Here is a 20,513-nt window from a genome sequence, read left to right on the forward strand (position 1 = left end):
ACTGGAAGAGTCTGACGCATTTGGTGGGGTCATGGAAGACGGGACACACACACACAGGCACGCACACACAAACCCCAAACATTTGCCAAAGGGTCTCTTTGAAAGCAGCAAGACCGGCTCGGATTCGGGTATCCAAAAGCTTGCCTGGTTCAGAGTGTGTTATTTGCTTTTTCACAGTCAATAGGCAATCGTAGATGACAACAAAATATTGGATCTCGCCTGCAGCGCCAGGGAGCCTTTTTCTTTAATGTGCCAGCACTGAGAAAGAAACTTCCACAAGTTGTGCAAATCACTGCTGGTCAAACGAAAACTTCGCTGTAGCATGAAATGCGAAGTGGCACCTTAGATACAACTAATGGAGCTTTCATGGGCCTAAAAGTAACTCTCAGGGCACCTCAAAGGGATTTGTTTCTTCCCATTCAGCCTCCCTGTCTTGCAGGGACATTTTTCATTGCCTGTCTCTGTGTCCCCACTTGGGCTCGTTGTTAATCATCAGGCACTGGGACTTCCAGGCATGTGGGAGCGTGCTTGGACAATGCATCATCTCAGGTGGGGATAATCCTGAGCTCATTATGACCTTGGGTTTGCTGGAGATAAAAATACTGTGCAGGAGGGTTTGGGCATCTGCTTTTGGCGGGAGAGTTCAGCTCAGGCAAGGTATGGGCAGTGCTGAAGCAGCCTCTGAACCCAGGGCAAAGGATGGAGTCCAGCCACACTCCCACCTCCAGGTCCAAACTGCTCCAACAACAGTGGATGTGCCGTGACAAGCTCACAGCCCATCTTTAATATGCCTTCTTCATAAGGAGAAGAACCTGATTGTGGAAATGGAAGCGGAAACATCATTACATTTTCAGAGTAATGAGCTTTGCCCCCACCCTGTAGCTAATTAAAACTGTGGAAGTCTTATTTCAGCTGTAATCAACCTAAATCTTAGCTACAAGCATGGCAAATATTTTTTCAGTGTATGTGGCTTTGCTTTTCTGTTGGTAAGTGAGCAGGGGAGGAGGCAGGGTCTTTTCCTCCATGGCAGGAGCTGTTTTGAGCTTATTCCTTGACCATGCAGGGGATGTGGTTCCTGCAGGGACAAACACAGCCCTTCTGTGTTTACTTAGAGACAGTTACCAAACACAGAGATATCTCGGTGCTCGGGGGTTTCAGCCTGATCTAGGATGAGCAGATATCTTAAACATAATAATCAAAAAGATGGAAAAATAGGTAACTCGTCTCTCTTGAGCTTCAAATATGAATTGGTTCAAATTTTAGGTGCATTGTTTCTTACTTCATCCGTATTGCCTGTTCTCCCCAGCTGAGCCACATTAATGCAGAGATTGAGATCCCCTTCCCAGCATCTCTAAATGGATGGAAGAATCCTCCTGAGGCAAATGCGACATGAAGATGTGTAAGAAAAACCTCAATTTAGTATTCTAATAAGAATTAGGCGTCCAGATTTCTTTAACAGCTTTGCAATATCAGACCTGAAGCACAAAGGGATCTTCTCCTTAGCTCAGGGGCATGACACACTCTGTGGACCAGGCACAGAAGAACTGCTCTGGTCTTCCCCACTCTCAGCAAATTACGGTTTCCTACTTCCAAAGCTCTGAATTGTATTTATATCATGAAATACGGAGTTGTGGAAAAAATCCTGATCCTTCAGAAAGCTGCAGTCCTGGCAGGCAGGCAGATGCTGCCTGTGCTAATAGTGAAAATACAGAGAGACATTTTCCTGCTTGGTTTTCTTTTTGGTGGGGAAAAAAGGGCACGTTCAAAGCACTGAGCACACAAATGTGTGCACACACAAACCCTCCAGCCTCTGCACATGTATTCACCGGGGGTTCAAATTAAACTCCAAATCGTGCAACCATGATCTGTACAGATTAGAAGTGGGCTTAGATTGCAATTAAGTCAAGGGAAGTCAAGAGCTTAGATAACGATTATCATTTTTTCTATTTGGAAGAACCAACTGGAAAAAAAAAAAAGGAAAATAAAAAGAAGATTAAAATACAGTATATCTGTGCACATGCACTAATAAATTGTCATTAAACAGTTCCCTCCTTATTGTCTAAACGGAGATACTATGAAATATTTGTAATTAGCAACACAATTTATTAAAGCTGCCCTATCTTGGCTTGGTGCTGTTTCACAATCAAATGCAGTTTGGGATTTTGCAGCCAACCATTTTTTAATCACCAGAGCACTTCATTTTTAGTAAATCCAACCCTAATTTTTGTTATCCCCTGCTGGGCTTTACTTGAAAAAAAAAAAAGTTTAATTTGGTTGAGATCCCCTCAAAATCATCTCTGCTTAATGCCTCCCAGCCTTCTGCAGTCTGTCTGCCTGTTTTGTACAAAACACACACGCAAGCAGTAATCAGCAACTATACCCCAGCCTTGCATTAAATGTCAGTTTGGTGCTTTGAGATTTTTCATGTGCTTTTGAAAAGCAGGGTGTAGCAGGATGCAGCCCACATAAAAAAAAAAAAAAAAAAAAAAAAAAAAACCCAACCAAATAAATAAAAAGGGAGAGAGATACAGCCGAAAAATAGTGTTCATTATCGGGGAGAAGTAAGTAAATGATAAGAGATGATTTAGAGATCCAGAATGTAAAATGCATGATGCAAACGTACAGAAATGGACTGCTCCTACACTATTAGGAGTTGAAGGTCACGCCACATGTCATTGGAAAGGTAATTTTCTCTAGATTTTGAAATAGGATCTCAGATTTGACCTATGCCCTCTGTGTCAAGAACATCTGGGCATCCTTAATGCATCTATTCCTATTCCTTTTTTCCTTTTTCCTTTGTTCCCAAAGCTGGAGGACAGTCCCTAGTTTGGAAAGAAGAGGAAAAGAATGGCCACATTTCAGTTTTAGCCTTGCTGTGGACTTTTAGGAGACCCTGGACAAGTCATTTCATGCCTTTTGGTTTCCCCTTGTCAGCAAGATGGATTTGATATAGAAATGCCCAGATAGCTCATGCTTAGGTCTCAGTATTTGATTAATTAATGTTCACGAGTTATTTTGTAATGCACACATGAAATAAGTCATTCACAGCACATTCAGATGTGCTTCCATTGCTTTAACAGCTTTGAGAATGAGATTTGTTTCCCATAAACAAGATATCTTTATCCATATCAATAGGTGTCTAAGTGTGATTCCACAGGGTGCAAAATTACATGAATGACTTGAAATAATTTTACCAGATATTTTTCATTACCTTTTGAAACAGATTTAAAATGCCCTTCTCTTAAATCTTCTTCTCATGCTGGGCTCAGCTAGAAATACAAATGTTTAGTGCATCCGGAAGCCAAAGCATCCAAAAATATAGTTCTCTTTGGAGAATATAGGTGCCTATGTGCTTCAGTTTCCTTCATCTTTAGACTGGGAAAAGTGAGGTTTATCTATAGAGACTGAAGGAAGAAGAGAAGCAGAAAAGTTTGCAGGCAGTTCCTGCAGACAGCTTTCCTCAATATTTTGAGACAACCTCTCCATGCAAGTCACAATTTCTCTTCTGTGGAAGAATCTAACTCTTCAGCCTACTTAGCTTCCTTATTTCCAGTGAAATCTTCAAACACCAGAGGCCAAAATTGCTCTAAGGCTCAAATTAAAATCCTTTGCCTCAAAATAAAAGCTCAGTTCACACTCTTAGCAATGCTACAGTGTAAGGAAGATGAATATCCATAAAATAAATGTTTTCCAAAGGGGAACAGTGGTGTTTGAGAGGAGGGTACTCAGCCTGGTGGTGTTGGGCATTTGCACTGTGACTGGTGAATGAAGTCAGAGACTAAAATCAGACCTAAAATCATCTGTGTTTCAAATCTGCTTCACTATCAGCCTCGTCAGGGTCCTGTCTGCAGCAGCATGAACCTGGAGAGTGCTGGAGCAGAGCCTCTACTCCTCTGGGATGCTCTCCCCGACAGCCCTGTGGCAGCCTGGGCTCCTCTGCTCAGCTGCTGCCCCTTCAATTCTCCTTTCTGTTTATCTTCTACTTATGAATGGAGCCCAGCTAATCAGCCTGATGGACAGGATGCCTGTCAGAAAACATATAAAAGGATTTAAATCCCTCTCCCTCCTTCAGGAAAGCTTTTCCCTGCAGTGGGAAAAGGGTTCATGATTCTGACTGTGGAAGAGAGCAGGGGGATCCTTACTCAGGGGCAGAGCAGCTCTTTGCAGACATGGACTTGGGGTTCACATCAAATTCCCAACTAAACATCCTATCTAAGGTGAACTTAAAAACAAAGTCATCTTGCAAATGGTTCCCCCAGCAGGTTGAGACATGCTGTTGAGGATAATGTGAACTCCCTGCAGTCTCAGAGAGACAGGGAGAAAGCAGCTTATTTCCATATCTTAATTAAAATTTCCATTAATCCCATCTGAGGCCTCATAACTTCAAAAACTTGGACAAAAAAACCCAACACTTATTTCTGATAAATATTTTAGACTAATTGTTCGGAGGTAGCAGACATCTCTGGCTGATGAATATCAACGAGCCGTGGGTGCTGCCGGCTGTTTAAAGGGAACCGCGAGGGTTTTGTTTGTTTGTCCTCTGAAAATTACGGAACATCTTAAATGCCAGAGATAGGAGACACACAGAAAACAAATGGGCTGGGCTGAGCAGGGCAGCTGTAGCTCCTGTAGGATTGTTTGGAGGCTGATTTTGTGCTTTGGAGGCTCCTTCCTGCAGGCTCAGAGCCCAGGTGCTTCCAGAGCAAGGGGAGCCGCCGGGCAAAGGAGCTGCTGGCTCAGGATGACATCTCTTAATGATGCTCTGCCTTTATCCTCCAACTCAGCAGGGTGTTTGTGGAAAAAGTGATGAGAATCAGGGGTTTAAAAGCAAACCACAATTTCCCCAACCAAACTCCGAACCTACAGGAACTGCTTTTTGAAGGGAGATGTGGATCTGTGGTGTGCGCCAAAGTGGAGGTGCTGATGTCAGTGAAGAAGATGAAAATTCAGAACGTGATCTGGTGTTGCCTTCCTCTTCTGCCCAGCCCAGAGCTTTGGGCTGCTGATTTTCCTTACAGGCAAAGCCTCCATGTGGGATTGAAAAGTCACCACTCCACTGAACAATCATCAGGAACCCAGACAAGATCATGATTTTTCCCTCTGTGGAGGGACACAGAGTCTCTCCTCCTTTAAACCAAGATCACAAGCAATGTTTATTCACACTCTGCTTCACCTCCACTGGTGTTCCTGTCTTCCCATAGCTCCTGCAGCTTTTCCAGCAGTGACCAAAAAACTTCCTAAAGAGCCAGAAGAAAGAGCACAATTAATGACAGTTTCAGCCACCTGCCTGGCCACAGGAGATGGCTGAGAAGTAGCAGCAATACTTGGAATGGCAAGAAGAAAAAACACAATAAAGTTTTTCCTTTGTCATTTAAAATCATGCTTCTGCCCCATTCCTGGGGGATGATCCTCAGAGTCTTGAATGTCCCTTTTGCACGGTGCTGAGATCACCAGAGCACAAAGCCCATCTCTTACAACCCCACTTCCCCCTCTGCTCATTTTCTTTGCTTCCCAAATTTGACACTGGTTTGGGCTAAGAAAATATTAATTTAGGCTTTGTGGAGTGGAGGTAGGTTTGGGGATACCACAAAAGGTGTTGGGTTTTGGCTCTTTCTTCCATACCATTCAGCCTTGTTGACAGTTTAAAAAATTAATTTAATGATCTTTCACTTAATTTTAAATGCTATTAATTTAATCCATGGGAAGAAGCATTTATTACTGTTTGAATGCATGCAGGAGTAAGCAAAATACTTTCACGTTTCTGTTGAGCACCAGGGTGTATTTGGGGTGCAGAGAGAGGACTCTCCATCCCTGTTTAATGGCTTTTCAGGCACACAGGTGACAAAGCTGAAGTGGGAGGGATGGGTGGAAAACAGAGCAGACCTTCTGCTGGGGTAAGGCTGGGAATTTGTGTCCATCCTCCTTGAAGGGCTCAGCTGTTGGGGTAGGGAAATGTGGAAGGACAGAGCTCCTCTCTGTCTTTTCACTCCTCATGTCAGTGGCAGCCACGGAGAGCAGCAGCCATAATTAAACCCCTACACTGAGCCTGGTGTCCCAGAGGTAACATCCTCAGATTGAGCTGAGCAATGACAATGGCAAACTGCAAGGGACCCAGTGACAGGTTCTCCGTGGTCATAGACCACCTGTGAATGACAGAAAATTGGACACAGATCACAAGGAAGGCAGGAGAGAGCATTGGGGAGGGGGGAGGAAGGGGAGAAAGCAACCATTCCTAAAACGAGCCTAAAATCTGCCTGGTTGCTAGGGAAGTGGGACTCCTGGTAAGTCATTTCAATTTGTACCTATATTTATAACAGTATGAAGATACGTTTTATAATCTGTGTAATAAAGAACCTCATCAGCAACTTCTCAAAGAAACTTGTTATTACAGAGAATGACACTCTAATTGCCTCCAGACATTTAGCTTGTCTAGTGAGTGAAGTAACCTGATAAGCTATTGAGCTATTAAGTGATGTAGAATCAATTAATGTAGTTAGATAAGAAAGTAATACCCTGCCCAGGTTAACTAAGTAGTATGTGTCAAACGAGTCACTATTAATTCAGGTCCAGAACAGCATAGTAGACCTGTATAATTCTCAGTAACCTTCATGAAATTGAGGGGATTGCATTTTGACCAAAGAAAACTTGTTTCTCAAAGATCTTCTGTGGGGGGAAAAAAAAAAAGATAAATACAGAATTCATTACCAGGCTCATTTTTTCCAGTAATATTCTCCATAAATTTAAAACACAAATTACTGAATAGCAATGCTGCAGTGATGGTTAAATTGTAGGGACTGATTCTTTTGAGTTTTGGAAAGAGAGGGAGACATAGGGGGAACATACCTTGAATTTCCACGCCAGCATGAGAACACAAACAGGATCTGGATAACTGGGTGTGGAATTGCTTGTGTCACCTGGTGCAGGCTCACCCAGCCCTGCAGAACAGCACAGAACCATTAGTGCCTCAATATCCTTTCAGCCTGGCAGCACCCCAGGCTGGTGGAGCTGGGCTGTCAGCGAGTGGGGCTGATGCAGGGACAAGGTGACAGATGGGGAAGGGTCGCAGTGCCTTGTGTAGATACAAGCAAGAAATGTGTGAAGCCCGAGTTCTAGTTCCAGTTAATTTTGTCCCTGTCTGATCTAGCTTCGGGTGTGATTATCTGGAGTGTGTTAGAGCAGAGGAGAGGAGAATGGCTGAGAAATTATCATCCTGTCTGTCTCACCACTGCTGCAGGTTTGCTCTCCTGATATATTGTCTCTGTAGCTGGGGAGTGCAGAGGGAGGTTAATGAATCTTAAAACATTTGTAAGTGGCACAGTGTAGCTCCAAGCAAGCCGGGGTACTCGAGAAAGTCTGCATTGCTGTGCTAATGTGCTGCTCAACAAGAGCTAATTAGCCCTATCTGGGAACACAGAGCACCGGGGGACACGGTGGCACTGCCAGTTCAGGGGATGGCTGTGCTTCCTCCAGCCCTGCTGGCTCCACATCTCTGCTTTGGACCCTTTCTTCAAGTTTTTGGAAAGAGACGTTTTCAGCTATGAAATTGCAATCACCCAGGTCTTGCTGTAGGGGTTGTTCTCATCCATGTATCCAGCTGTCTGGTAATGTCCAGTACTTTACATAGATATATAAAGATAAAATCACAGAATATCCTGAGTTGGAAGGGACCCATATGGATTTATGCCGTCCTGCAGTATTTGGAGACCGTCTGTAATGTATGAGCCAGGGTTTAAGACTGAATCCAGGAACATTTTGAGACTTTCTCCCGAGATTAGGCCCATCATGGAAAGAGGGTTGATGGAGGACTCAAAGCAATGTGAGCAATGTGTCAGAGGTGGGGGAACACCTCCAGGCACTCATGGGTCAGTTGGCATTAATGTGACCTGCTGTGGTCAGATAACAAACTAGCTTAGAGCTCTTCATAAATCCTTGGAATGGCTGTTTGCAACTTTGGAAACTTGCAGTCCTCTGGAAATCTGGGCTTGTAGGGGAAACGGCAAACTCTTGCTGGAAGGTTTATTGCATATTGCGTTGTAGATTATCTATGACAGAATAATATTCAGGAAAAAATTAACATTAACATCCCTAAAATGTCCCACTGCAGGAGGTGTAACCACATGGAAAACTTGATTTATCTTCTGTGAAGGACCACAGCAGTTCCCTATGGACCACAGGGCAGCAGTAAAAGACCAATCAGCTGAGGGAAATGCAGAACAATAAATATATCAATAGTGAAGGTTTTAGTGCTTCCTCTCGAACTCTTAGATGTGGTACAGGATTGGAAATTTTGTTTCTGATCTTCTTTAAACACGAACAACCCAGAGCCATCTGAACTGATTTGCTTAATGTGCTGTTCAGCATTCACAGCATAAATTGAATTGTTAGCCTCTCTGTCTGTGCATTTGAATGTTTTGATTCTAATATTACCAGCAGAGCAAGCTTCCCTAACTGGATTGTTCTCACAAGTAATGTTGATGCTTTGCACTCCCACTCAATTGATGTCATTGGGGCTACTGACAAGAAGGTGCCTGTTAGAGAGAACAGGCTGAGATCAGATAAGAGCAGAGAGTGGCAAATCAGAAATATCTCATTTTTCATCAATTTCCTTTATTTTAATTTTTTTTTCTACCAATTTCTAGTTTTTTGCTTCTGACAGGGATGGGCTTGCAGATGCTCTACCCCACAGCTAAAGCTGCTAAGCACCTAACTGGGATGTGTCTGCACCTTCCCACAGTGTAGGAATGCCCATCAGGAAGGGTTTGCAGCTGAGCATTTGCCCCACACCTGTGTGTCTGCACAAGATTTGTGTGCAGTACTGGGAGAGAACCCAGCTCTCCTCATGCCAGTGTGTACAGATTGTCCACAGTGTGGAAAAACTTCATTTTCTGGGCTGGCTGGTCTTCTCCCAAATCACCTCCAGGGTCATATGGAGCCATTGTAACTCTGAGATACACAGATATTCATGTAACAGTACAGTCAACTTGAAATAACAGAACAACATGCAGCAGCTTGACACTCGTGAAATTCTGGAAAGGAGTTAAAGGCAGAAGTTTTTGGGAAGTTTGAGGCTGCAAGACCTCATGGAGTTGGTGTTTTCGTGCTGCTCTGGGAAGAGACATCCCCAAGTGTGTGTCTGGTGCAGATATTAGGACTAAGCTGGGTCTCTGTAAGTTGGATCTTGGTAGCAAACCCACATGGCTGCAAGAGACACCATCAGGGACCAGAGCCCTGGGAAGGAGAAGTGACAGCACCACCATGTCCATCAAAAGGAGAGGATATGCAAGAGCCGTAGAAAAACGCATGGAAGATGAAGTATGGGATTTGGGATAGAAGAGAAGTGAATTTGTCACTCCTACATCTCAGCAAAATCTATTACCAGAGAAAGGGAGAGGCAAGACTCTTGAGTAACTCTTGTGACCTGTGGTTTTCAGTCCTCTCCAGAGTTTGATGTTTCATACGTAGACAGTTGCCAGGGGAAATTTTGCTTACACTGTAATTTTCCATTTGCTGCTAGACTTCAGACAGATGAGTGCAAACTGTTCTCTCTGCTACTCAGGAGATAATTTTGCAGTCAGTGTGAACACTGTGAACCTTCTAATTTTTTTTTTTTTTTTCTCTAATAACAGTTTGGCAAATCAAAGTGTCTGTTCATTTAGGCAGGAAAAACACCTAGGAACCATGCAAAAAAAAAAATACACAGGCATAGAGCTGGACTCTGAGCTGGCTGTGTCTCAGATTAGGTATTCTCAGTGATTAAGGATATTGAACATTTTCCATTTTATCTTGTCTGCATTGAAAGAGAAGCATCGAAGATGACTTTGGAGGGAAGGGACTAACAGACACACTCACAGTTTCTAAGTACTTTTATTTACACAAATTCCTTTGCCGTATTTTCCAACATCATAAGATGTTGGTCATTAAGATAAATTCAGAAATCTGGCCACTACTGAGAGGTCAAATAGGGAAAAAATGAGAAAGTGAATATTTGTGCTTTGCATCGTAGAAGTTACGGAGACATGATTGTATTTCTTGCCTGTCAAATAAGTTCCGTTTTAAGCCAAGAAACCCAGTGGTAGGACACCAAGTAAGAGAGAAGGATTTTCCCAGAGATTAATTTTTAATTAGTTCAAAAAACTGGTAAATTTTAGGACAGTGACCCAGATTGCTTCATCCACAGTAAATAATAGAAATAAACTCTTCCCTCTACTCCTGCCTTGCACATATCCAGGCACATGTGAGCCCAGGTTAGCAAAACCACAGTTTCTTTTGTTCTCTTTGTTCCCTTTGTTCACTATGCAGTAATGAAAAATGACAGCCATATTTATTGTAACATTCCTCCAGGAATGCAGAGATAATTACCTGCCCTTAGCATGGGAGAGGAGAACGAGCGCGAGCTCCATCTCCTTCCAGCTCCCAGGAATCCAACTGCAGCCTTGGCGTGGGATGTGAATGGAAGATATTGGGAACAAGGATCAGTAGATCCTTGTTTTCAGGGTTCATGTTTTTGTCTCTTGCAAAATGCCAGCTGAGAAGAGCTCAAACACCTCTGTTAAAAGGGGACTGCTTCGAGTTTTGCCTATTTCCTCGCCCATTTCTAAAGGAAAGGCCTCTGTGTGTTCATTTGAAGTAGACTTGACTTTATTGATAAAACTGCTGTTTTCACGAGGCCTCTTGCACGGTCTGCCCAGACACATCTGCCTTCAGCCCTGGCCACGGCAGGTGTGATTCTGCTTTCCATTAAAGAAACCCCAATCTTCACCTTACGTGCTTTTAAGAGGGTATGTGTTATTTCTGAGAAGCACAGGATTAGCTGCCATTGGAAATGAAAGCCTTTAATCTAACGAAATAAAATAATCATTTGGTACCAATAACTGTGAGCTGGTTCCTGTTCACCCTCCTGGTGTGTGTGGTGGTAATGATCCACAGCCTGGCCACAGGAATCAGAGAATCCCAGAGTGGTTTGGGCTGGAAAGAGCCTTAAAACTCATCTTGTTCCAAGCCCCCTGCCGTGGGCGGGGACACCTTCCACTAGACCAGGTTGCTCCAAGCAACGCGACCTGGAGCAGTTCCAGGGATGGGAAATGGACAATGATGATTCCCTTCCCAAAGCATGGGTGGATGAGCTCTCCCTGTGGTGGGAGCCCTGGGGTGAAGAGAACTCCCCTTCCCTTCCTGCCTCTGCTTGTTTGGGAAGACACCCCTAGATGAGCATGTCCCCAAAGTCCAGTGCAGGAAAATGTGGGGAATTCTCTCACTTTTACTCTTTTGTTCAGCAAGAACAACCCATTCCAACGAGGTCTGTTCAGGTAACCAGGTGCCTCACTGCAGCTTTTTATGATTATTTTCTCCTATTTGTTCCCATTTAATGGAAATTCGGAAATATGACATATTTAGCCTTCATAAGAAAAATCTCTTCATATCTTAATATTTTTGTTCTCCGCCTTTATTTCCTCACTAGCTGGGATTTTTCAGGCTGATTATTTTTTAAGGTATTGAAAATATAATCTGTATGATATATTAAAATATAATTAAAAGTGTTATCATATTTGCAGCAGTGTGTTATGCCTAGGGAGGTTTTACAAGAGCAAATATATTTTTGCATTCCCTGCACAAGTGAGGCACTAACTATTGCTGACCTTTTTTACTGATAGGAAAGTGGAAACAAAAAGAGAGGGGATGGATTTGTGATGCTTCCAGGTGTTTTGCCTTCACACCACATTCTGTGTGATCCAGAACATCTCCCAGTGGTACAGAACAAAAGGAGATAAAAAATTAAGTTCATAGCCTGGATTGCTCTGTTTCTCAGATATGGTGAGGAAGTTCTGGCATGGCAGCAGGATGGGAATGGGGATGGCCAAGCGATGCTGAGCTGTAGCTGATTCCCATGGCCTAATCCCCTGCCTGTGGAGAGCAGCAAAGCTGCTCCATGGCAGAGCAGCTGCTCTTGGTGGGAGCTCATGGAGCTGAGAAACACAGCCCTGCAAATGGGAATGTATGGATTAGTGAGGTTGTGCATCCAGGGGAGTCCTCCTGGAGACCTTTCTGGGCTCAAAAGGACCTCTTCACCTTTGCCACATGATCCAGCACTTCACCTTCCCACAGTGGGGTGGGCAGGCATTGGGTGTGGGCTGCGACTGTGCCCTCATGGCCCTCTGTCAGCTGGATCTCTTTGCTGGGCATGGAGACTTGCAGGACATACAGTCTGAATCAGGCAAAATGGTCAGGGATTCTGGGATTTGCAGCTGAACTCCCCAGATCTCAGTCTCTTACCTTCTCTAGCCCATACCCAGAAGGGTTCAGAAATGGGGAATTTGGAGGACGAAGGATTACCTGGACAGTGCCATCATGATGGGAAATTAATTGAAAAATAATATAAAATATTCTATCATGTTATATTGTATTACTCAAAGTGCCCAAGTGCTTGGGGAACTTGATTCTCTTTATGCCTTTTCTCCTCTTTTTCTCTCTACCCCCAGGAACTACTTCTGTTCCTACAGCTCATACTTTCAACTGCCTTTAAATAAGTGTTTAATGGGATTTATAAAACACCTGAGCAGGTTAGATAGGTTATAATTCCCACTGATTTCACTGACCTCTCTGTAGATGGAATACAGGCTCCTATATCACACAGGCTTATTTGAAAATATTATTTCAAGTATACTGGAAAACATTAGTCCTATTAGCTTTGTGGTTTAAATTCTGGGAGGTGCCATCAGAGTGCGGCTGGTGCATAGAAATAGAAATATAAATAAAACTAAAAACATATATGTGTGTTGGTACCTGCCTCTGTGTGTGTGCATGTGTGTAGTCTTTATTGGTGGCTGAAAACCTGGTGCCTGCTCTTTGGTTTTCCATTTTAGCTGGCCTATTATCAGAGATTTCTGGAGTGTGAGTTTCATAAGTAGAGGTTATCATACATTGCAGGCCATCTCTCCTGCTGGGGAGCAAAATGAAGGTTTGATAATGAGATCGCCCAAAGGCAGATAAGAGCTCCAGCTTGCTGAACAGTCCCTCAAGGTTTCCTGTGATGGCAAAAAGGAGGGAATGCAATTTATTATCCTTCTCTCCTTGTACCTTCCCATTGTTTGAGAAGTCAAAGCAACAAACTACATGGGTTAAAAATAAATAAATTAATAACCAGAGCAGGAGACCCGGTGTGTTTTTGTTTTGCTCTGAGGAAGGAGATCTGTGATTTGCTCTAACACCATGAAGGAAGTCTCTGATCTCCAAATCCTGAAATTCCATTTAATGGACAGGCTCTCCCCTCTCTCCTCCCGCCTTCTTCCCCCTAGGATGGATATTCTAAAATGAGTCAAGTGCTTTATCTTGATAGAGGGTGGAGGATGGCTCTGTAACTGCTGCTGATAACCTCCCCATCTCCAGTTCTGTTTGCTCTTCTTTCATGCTAAATGCTACAAAGTGCATTACAGGAAAGCGAAAGGTCAGATTTAAGCTGTAAAACATGGAAGATTTGGAGCTGAAGTTGCCACATCATTAAGTCACAGCATCTTCATGCTTATGTTTTCTAGCACATATGGTATATAAAATCACCTAGTGTTTCACAACCCTCTTAAATAATTAGGCACAACAGGGTTTGCTGGGTGACCACCTGGATAAAGTCAAAACAGTGGCATCTGCATCAACCAGATGGGAGTCTGCTCTTTGCTGCCATCAGGAAATGGACAGCCAACTTCCACTTGAGTGAACCAAAAGCTGCCTTCGCTCAGACAAGAAAGGGAAAAGGCCATGTAGGAGAGAGCAATAAATGTGTCTTCCTCCAATTTTCAGGTTACCGAGTCTCTACTGAAACCTCAAGGAGGAGATCCTGTTCCCCAACTGGAGAAGCAGCAGGGAGGAGGTGAGCTGGATTTGTACATCATCAGCAAACCACATACTTGGCAATGTATATGGCAAGTTAAACAAAGGTTTATATTTTTATTTGCTTTTCTCATTTAAAAAAAAATACAGTGGGAGAGAGAGAATATTAGCAATTTACTGTGAGACTCCATTAGATCAAATCAGTGCCAATGATAGTCACTTATTTCCTCCATTTCGTAATGATTTACTCTATAAATTAATGTCTGCCTATTTAAACACCCTCAGTGATTCAGTGCTGGGTGCCATGGCAATAAGTGACAGGGACTGGGGCTGAACCCACCAGTCATGTGGCTCTCGGTGCTGTCATTATGTGCACTGGTAATGGGGGGCTACGTGGGAACGCAGACAGATATTATGCAAACATATACTGACTTAAGTATCAATCTGTCACTGGTGTAACTCATGGTAATGGCCCCACCAAAGTCATTACAGAGGAATATGCATTACAGCATGTTAAACATCTATCATGGGTGCAGCTTCAGAGAAGCCATGGGGAAGATGTAGGGAGGTGCCAACATCCAGATCTGGAGGATGCTCAGATGTAAGGGGTTTAATTCAGCAAAGCCCTAAAGAAACATTCCTTTTTCTCCCCCTTTCCGCTCCAACAAGATGAATCTGAAAAAAATGTCTCACAGCTTAAAGAGAAAAAAAAAAACAAACCAAGAAAATCCTCTTGAGTGTGTATGCATGAAGCACAAGCAAGTTAACTGCAGCAGTTCAATTCCGATTTCTGCTTCGTAGACACAGGCACAAATAGGGGTTTGGCGGGAGACCTCAGCCTGGCTGTACCACACAGCAGTTTTAGGATGTGATCCCTCCTCTTGTTACCCTTAGAAGTCACTCAGCCTGATTTTGTGATACAGAAGTGGAAGGACTCCACTCTGTGTCCCTCTTTGGCTGATCCCTGTCCTCTCCCTGACACACCTGGAAGGTGTATTAGCACATCCATGACCCAGATCAGTCCTTTTTCCATTATAAACCAGCCTGATGCCTCACTGCCAGGAGCATTCATTCCCCACTTTTGCACTGGGTCTTTCCTCTTTCTGATGACTGAAATCCTGCTCAGGTCCAGACAGGGCAAGGGACCTCTGGACAACATCAGTGACTCAGGATAATCTCAGTTCCTGTCATGCATTTTTTGGTTGCTTTTCAAAGAGCAGCGCTGCAGCACTGGCTCAGCAATCGAAGGCAGAGAGAGTGTCTGGCATGGGCAGGGGGATATTTCATTGCTCAGTGCAGGCTTGGCTATTTTGTTAACATAATATACGTCCTTCAGCCAATCCAATGGATTAGAAAAGCACTCTGTTTAAAGGTTAAATAGTTGATACTGCATCAACATGTATGGGAGGTGACACACAAATCCAAAGTGATCCGCAGCGCTTGGCTCAGTCTGCAGCCAGCTCGGCAGTGTAGCCAAGGGTAAATGCAAGTGCACAGATTTCTAAAGGGAGTTTACCCACCGCTTGCTGCTCAGCCTGTGCACTCAGCAGTGCATTTACTCACTTTTTTTGTGTACTAAAGCAGTACTGATACAGCTCACAGCATCCTCGAGCAGTTGTATAGAGGGTCAGGAAAGAGGCTTAATAGACTGAAGGTGCCTGAATGCAGCGTTACAGTAAGTAACCAAGCCTCGTAAAAAGAGAGACTGGTAAAAGAAAAAGCCCAGGGAACAAACACTGGATCTGTTGTGCTGTTACCATTTAACCTGCATTCACTGCCAATTGAAATGCACTTTACATTACTTCAGTCAGATACTTCAAAGGAAATCCTGGAGATGGGAGCACTTAAGCAAGAGCACTTCTGGTGGTAATGTGTGTATTTGAAAGCCTGGCAATTGGGAAGGTTGTGAATGCCTCAGCGTATCCAAATATAGCTGTAGCTTGTTACATGTAAACGGCAAGACTCATTCTGATATTCCTGCTCCTATCCTGCCCTTCCTTCCCTCAAAACAGTGTGATTCCTCCATCTGTCAGCATCTCCAGTATTTGTGTTTTCATGTAACAATGTTCGCCTGGGTACATTATTCCACACGGTAGCCCGGTGAGAAGAGCTGGTACAGTACCAAGTTATGAAAAACCCAAAGGAGACATTTGGGAATGGCTCTTTTAGGGAAATATTGCTACTTCTGTAGCTGCCTGAGCCTTACGGAGCCTAAGGGAAGGCCGTGAAAATTATCGGGAAAAGGTGTAAGACTAAAGCAGGTGAAACCCTTGGATGGAGGCTCCTCATCTCACTGTAATTAAATCCTCCTGAATGAGACCACCCACATGGAGACCTATTGTGTTTTAATTTGTGTGGGCCGGGGGTTGAGTCCATGTAGCTCTACGGTGTCCTGCAAGGTGGGGTGAGGCGTGTTCCACCCTCAGACCCTCGTGTCATGACACTTGCACCAGGATAGGGGAGCAGGCAGAATCTGCACTGCAACCAAAAGACTTTAGTGAAGTTTGCTGGGACATAGTCCCAGTTCCTATCACACTGGTGCCTGCTGGGGCTGGAGTGAGTGTGAGGTGTGCACAGAAAGGGGTAAGATGACACTGATGAGTCTCAAAGGACTCCCTGTTAATTGAACATTATTACAAGGTAGATCTGTGGCAGCTCACTGTGAGATATAAACGACACAGGACCAAGGGACACTCAAAGTACATCACATGGCCAGGGGTGCGTGTGACATGTTGGACCACATGTGGGTAAATCCCAATGACCAGGGGAAAAATGTATCAGCCAAGCTTTTCTGGTTAGGCTTCCTGGAGAAATGCTGTTTCTTCACGGCCCTGCTGCTTCTGGGTGCAATCCCGTCTCCGTTGTCGTGGTGGATGAGAATTTTAAGATAAGTTCTTTTTGTGTTCTTGGCAAGAAACCTCTCTTTATGGAGTGAGTTCATAAAAGGTAGCTGTGGATACCTGGCTGTAAAATAAGGGAGTTTGATATCCTGGAGATGGGGAGAAGAGCCACAGCTGCTCTCCTTTCCTCAACACAAATGGCAAGACTGTGAGAACACACTGACCTTTATTCAACACAATTAAATGCCATGCAAATAAATAGCTAATTCTATTTAACAGCGTTGCTGCATTTATCTCCCTGCGGCCATTCCAAGGTAAAACTCCCCTTTGCTGACCCAACCATGTGTTGACACATTTAGGGATGTGATGTGCAAAGGAAAGGTCCTGTTTGCTCCATCCCTGAGCAGGGCTGGATTCTCTGTCCCTCAGCAAGGATGTTTTCTTCTTGCTCCAGACTTACATATCCAATTTGGACAGGCAGCTGATGGGCCGGCATTGCTGCCTTTCCAAAAACCGAGGAGTGGGGAAGGTGAGAGGAAACGTTCTGTGCCACCACTGTGTGTGGGATGGTTCCTTGTTTGCAGCAGGAAAATCGGAGCAGGGACTGTCCAGACAATGCACGCCACAAACCTCATCCAAATCAGGGGTGTATTCAGAGAGCAGCATCACTCAGAATTTATTGCAAGCAGTCTGACAGCTCCACCCCTTCGGAATTTTGTTTGACTTGCAAAGACTCTGGTTCAGTCTCTGCTGATGCTATCTGTGGATTTTGAGAGTATAATGACATCTATTTTGTGCCATTCACATGTTCATCCATAGGGCTGAAATCTTCCTCTTCTGGGAAAAGCCCGCCCCATCCCACATTTCACGCTGACGTCCTGGGCTGGAGTCTGATCAGCCTGTGGGTATGGCACAGCTCCAAGCTGCTCAGGTGGTTCTCTGGAGATTTTAGCTGCCAAATATAAAATTTTAAAAGGCTCTTCTGAGCATGTGCAAATAGTAATTTCACAAATGCATTTAGCATGGCCAAATTTGAACAGATTTTTATGGGAACTTCAAAAAGCATATTCCCAGCATAAAATCCTTCCACATCCCCCTGTAATAGTCAAAAAATGAACAGAGCAGATTGCTGTTCATGCTTTCTTCTTTTTTTTTTTCCCTCAGAAACCTCTAATCTCTCTTACATAATTTTTTTAAAATTCTCCATCAGACAATTTCAATCCAAACCACAAATTCTCCATAAAAAAAACTAGAAAGGTCATCCTGGTTTTAAAACAGTTGTCTCCAAAGTCCTGGATAATGTGCTACCCCCTTCTATCCCCCTCACAGAGTTCCTACACAAGGTTCTAACATTTTTGGAGTCATTAATAGATGCAAGCTGCTCATTTTGGGGCGATACCCTGGAATTTGGCCTTAGAGGGGTGCTGAGCTCCCCCAGCTGCATCCAGATATTTTAACAGAGCAAACACCCTGGGGCATGAGATACCCAGCCCTGCATCATCACAATTTGGGTTCTGCAATTACTGCACTTGGGAGAATTCTTGTTTGTGACTCAATGCTTTCCTCTGTAAAGTGGCAATAATGTCACCCTCCTCTAAATTAATTCTAAACTTATGAATTCCATAGACAAGCCAGAGAGGAAGTTAGTCATTGCCTCCAGAGCAGTGTTTGAGCAGTTTTCTGGAATTAAAATATCAAACAGTTGCTCTTTAAAGGAGCTCTTTGCAGGTACACTTTGTGCACATGGACACTTCAGGAAAAAAAGGCATGTGAATATTTAGCTTAAAGATCGTGAATCCATGTATACCCCCAGAGGAATCAAATTGAAATTGTTCAGGTAAATTTAATTTGACATTACCAGGCTATGTATTACCCCAGTCTCGTGTGTATAACATCTTTATGCTCCACAGTCTCTCTGAATCCCAGATTTTAGCATCCTTAGAAAAGGACAGTCTCCTGCTGGTATTACATTGCTCCAGGACCAACTACCCCTCTTTGTGGTCCTCCCTCCTCCTCCTCCTCCAGCTGGAACATGCTCTTGGGAGAGTTTCCTATTAAAACTCCCCGAAGGGACACCTTGACTCCGGCCATTTCTGATGCTATGAGCAGCACTAAGCTCTCTCACCAGCTTTATAAATTTTTCCCCTCTTTCCACTATCTCAGCTTCAAAGAATCATTTCATCCTTATCTCAGAGCAAAGGGCTGCATTAAGGTAGACCTGCTCCCTGTGCCCAGGGCCAGCACAGCCACCAGTCTTTCTTTCCAGCTGGTCCCCAAGGCTGTGGTTTGAGCGTGGCCAATGCAGGGAACATCCCACAATTAGTCTGGTTTCCTCCTGCTCCCACATGCTCGTTGAGCATTCCCCATCCTGAATACACTCTACTGGTCCAGCACAGGCAGCTGGATCCTGACCTGGAGCCCTACACCTGGTTCAAAGGGGAAAACAATCCTGCTAAACCTCTTTAACATGATCAGAATTATGATTCATGTTCTCATTTGAACTTAGGGAATAAAAATATTGGCCATCAACAAAAGAGATCTCAGGAAACTAGATATTCTTGGAAACGACAGTATACTGGAAAAAAGCAAGTTCCCTTACAGACATTTGTTCCTACTGCACAAGCAAAGTACCTTTATTGCTGTTCTATGTATCATTTCAACAGATAAACCTATTAATTATTTGTAGCATGTTCAAGAGTAAACACAGGCTCCAGGGAGGAAACCAAGGCTTTTTAAAGTTCAGCTGGTACCCAGAAGTCCTGGAAGCATCACAGGATTCACCACAGTGCAGATAGGAATTGATGTTTATTTGAATTTTTATCACCAGTTTATGTGGAAAGGCACTTCTTTAGTCCATAGGCTGATATCCCATGCTCAAAGCAAGAAAAGCAGCAACATTTTTCTCCCTTTGCAGTATCATCTCTGCCTGGGTCTTTTGACTTCTCTGGCAATCAGCAGGGGCAAGTCTCTAGACAGAATTCCTCCTTGTTCTCTTCTCCAAACCTACAAAAGTCTTGAACTGATTTTATTTTTAATTTAATAAAATAAAATTAATGCTTCAAATAGGAAACATTTGAGGACAAGTCTCAGTTTGGGCTACTTTATTATGGCTGAGTTTTAATCCTCGGTGCATAAGAAGGATTATGCTGAGAACACTGCCATCACCTTAAATATAGCAGCATGAATATGCTACTGTAATAAATCTTTTCAGCTTTTAATTTCAATTCAGGAAAGATGTTGGTTGAGAATATCTTCTTTCCCAGTAGCCTTCCCCTGTCTCAGACACGCCCACACTCCCAGGCACCATCTGACACAGCCTTGTCAGTCAGGAAGGTGAAGAGGTGCCACCTCCACCCGACACCACAAACCTCAAAAAAATCTTCTGCAGATCCAGAAAGAGCAGTGAAGTGCTGTTTTTACCTGTTGCAATTATCATTTGGAAAGAGGGGGCATAAATCTAGTTAAGCTGTAACAAAAAAAAAAAAGGCTGACCAGTAAAATCTGAGCTCACACTGGGAAAATTTCTCCCTTTAACATTTTTTTGGGGGAGACAGTGTGAAGGTGGAGGTGGGCTCAGTCCTCCACAAGATTTTATTCCCACAGCCCAGGAGGTGGATGGAGTACAGCAAAGTATCCAGGAAAGAGAGATTTGATTTATAAGTGAAGCATCAGCAAATGTCTTAAAAGGTCTCTTGAGAGTTTGTAATACTCTGGAAGAGCTGAGAGTAATAAAATGGAATAAAATCTATGACAGAGCCGAGTTTCTATCCTGCCCAACACACCAGCACAGTGAGTGCTGCTTCCTGTGGGCAGAGGGGAGCCTGCAGAGGGGTCTGAAAGCTTTGTCCCCTCAAA

General features: G+C 43.7%; 1 long non-coding RNA gene across 2 annotated transcripts in view; it reads left to right on the forward strand.

The window, feature by feature from the left end:
* The window catches only part of LOC138121077 (uncharacterized), a 101,936-nt gene extending 88,031 nt beyond the window's left edge, over positions 1–13,905 (forward strand). Inside the window, exon 3 of one of the 2 annotated variants that reach the window (XR_011156075.1) lies at positions 13,789–13,905. This is a non-coding gene — a long non-coding RNA (uncharacterized lncRNA). Of the gene's footprint in view, positions 1–1,306; positions 1,574–13,788 lie in introns of those variants that run through there. The other variant, XR_011156074.1, reaches the window with a different exon arrangement.
* The last annotated feature ends 6,608 nt before the right edge of the window (positions 13,906–20,513 follow it).

Source organism: Aphelocoma coerulescens, chromosome 20, assembly GCF_041296385.1.
Source record: "Aphelocoma coerulescens isolate FSJ_1873_10779 chromosome 20, UR_Acoe_1.0, whole genome shotgun sequence".
Taxonomy (NCBI): domain Eukaryota; kingdom Metazoa; phylum Chordata; class Aves; order Passeriformes; family Corvidae; genus Aphelocoma; species Aphelocoma coerulescens.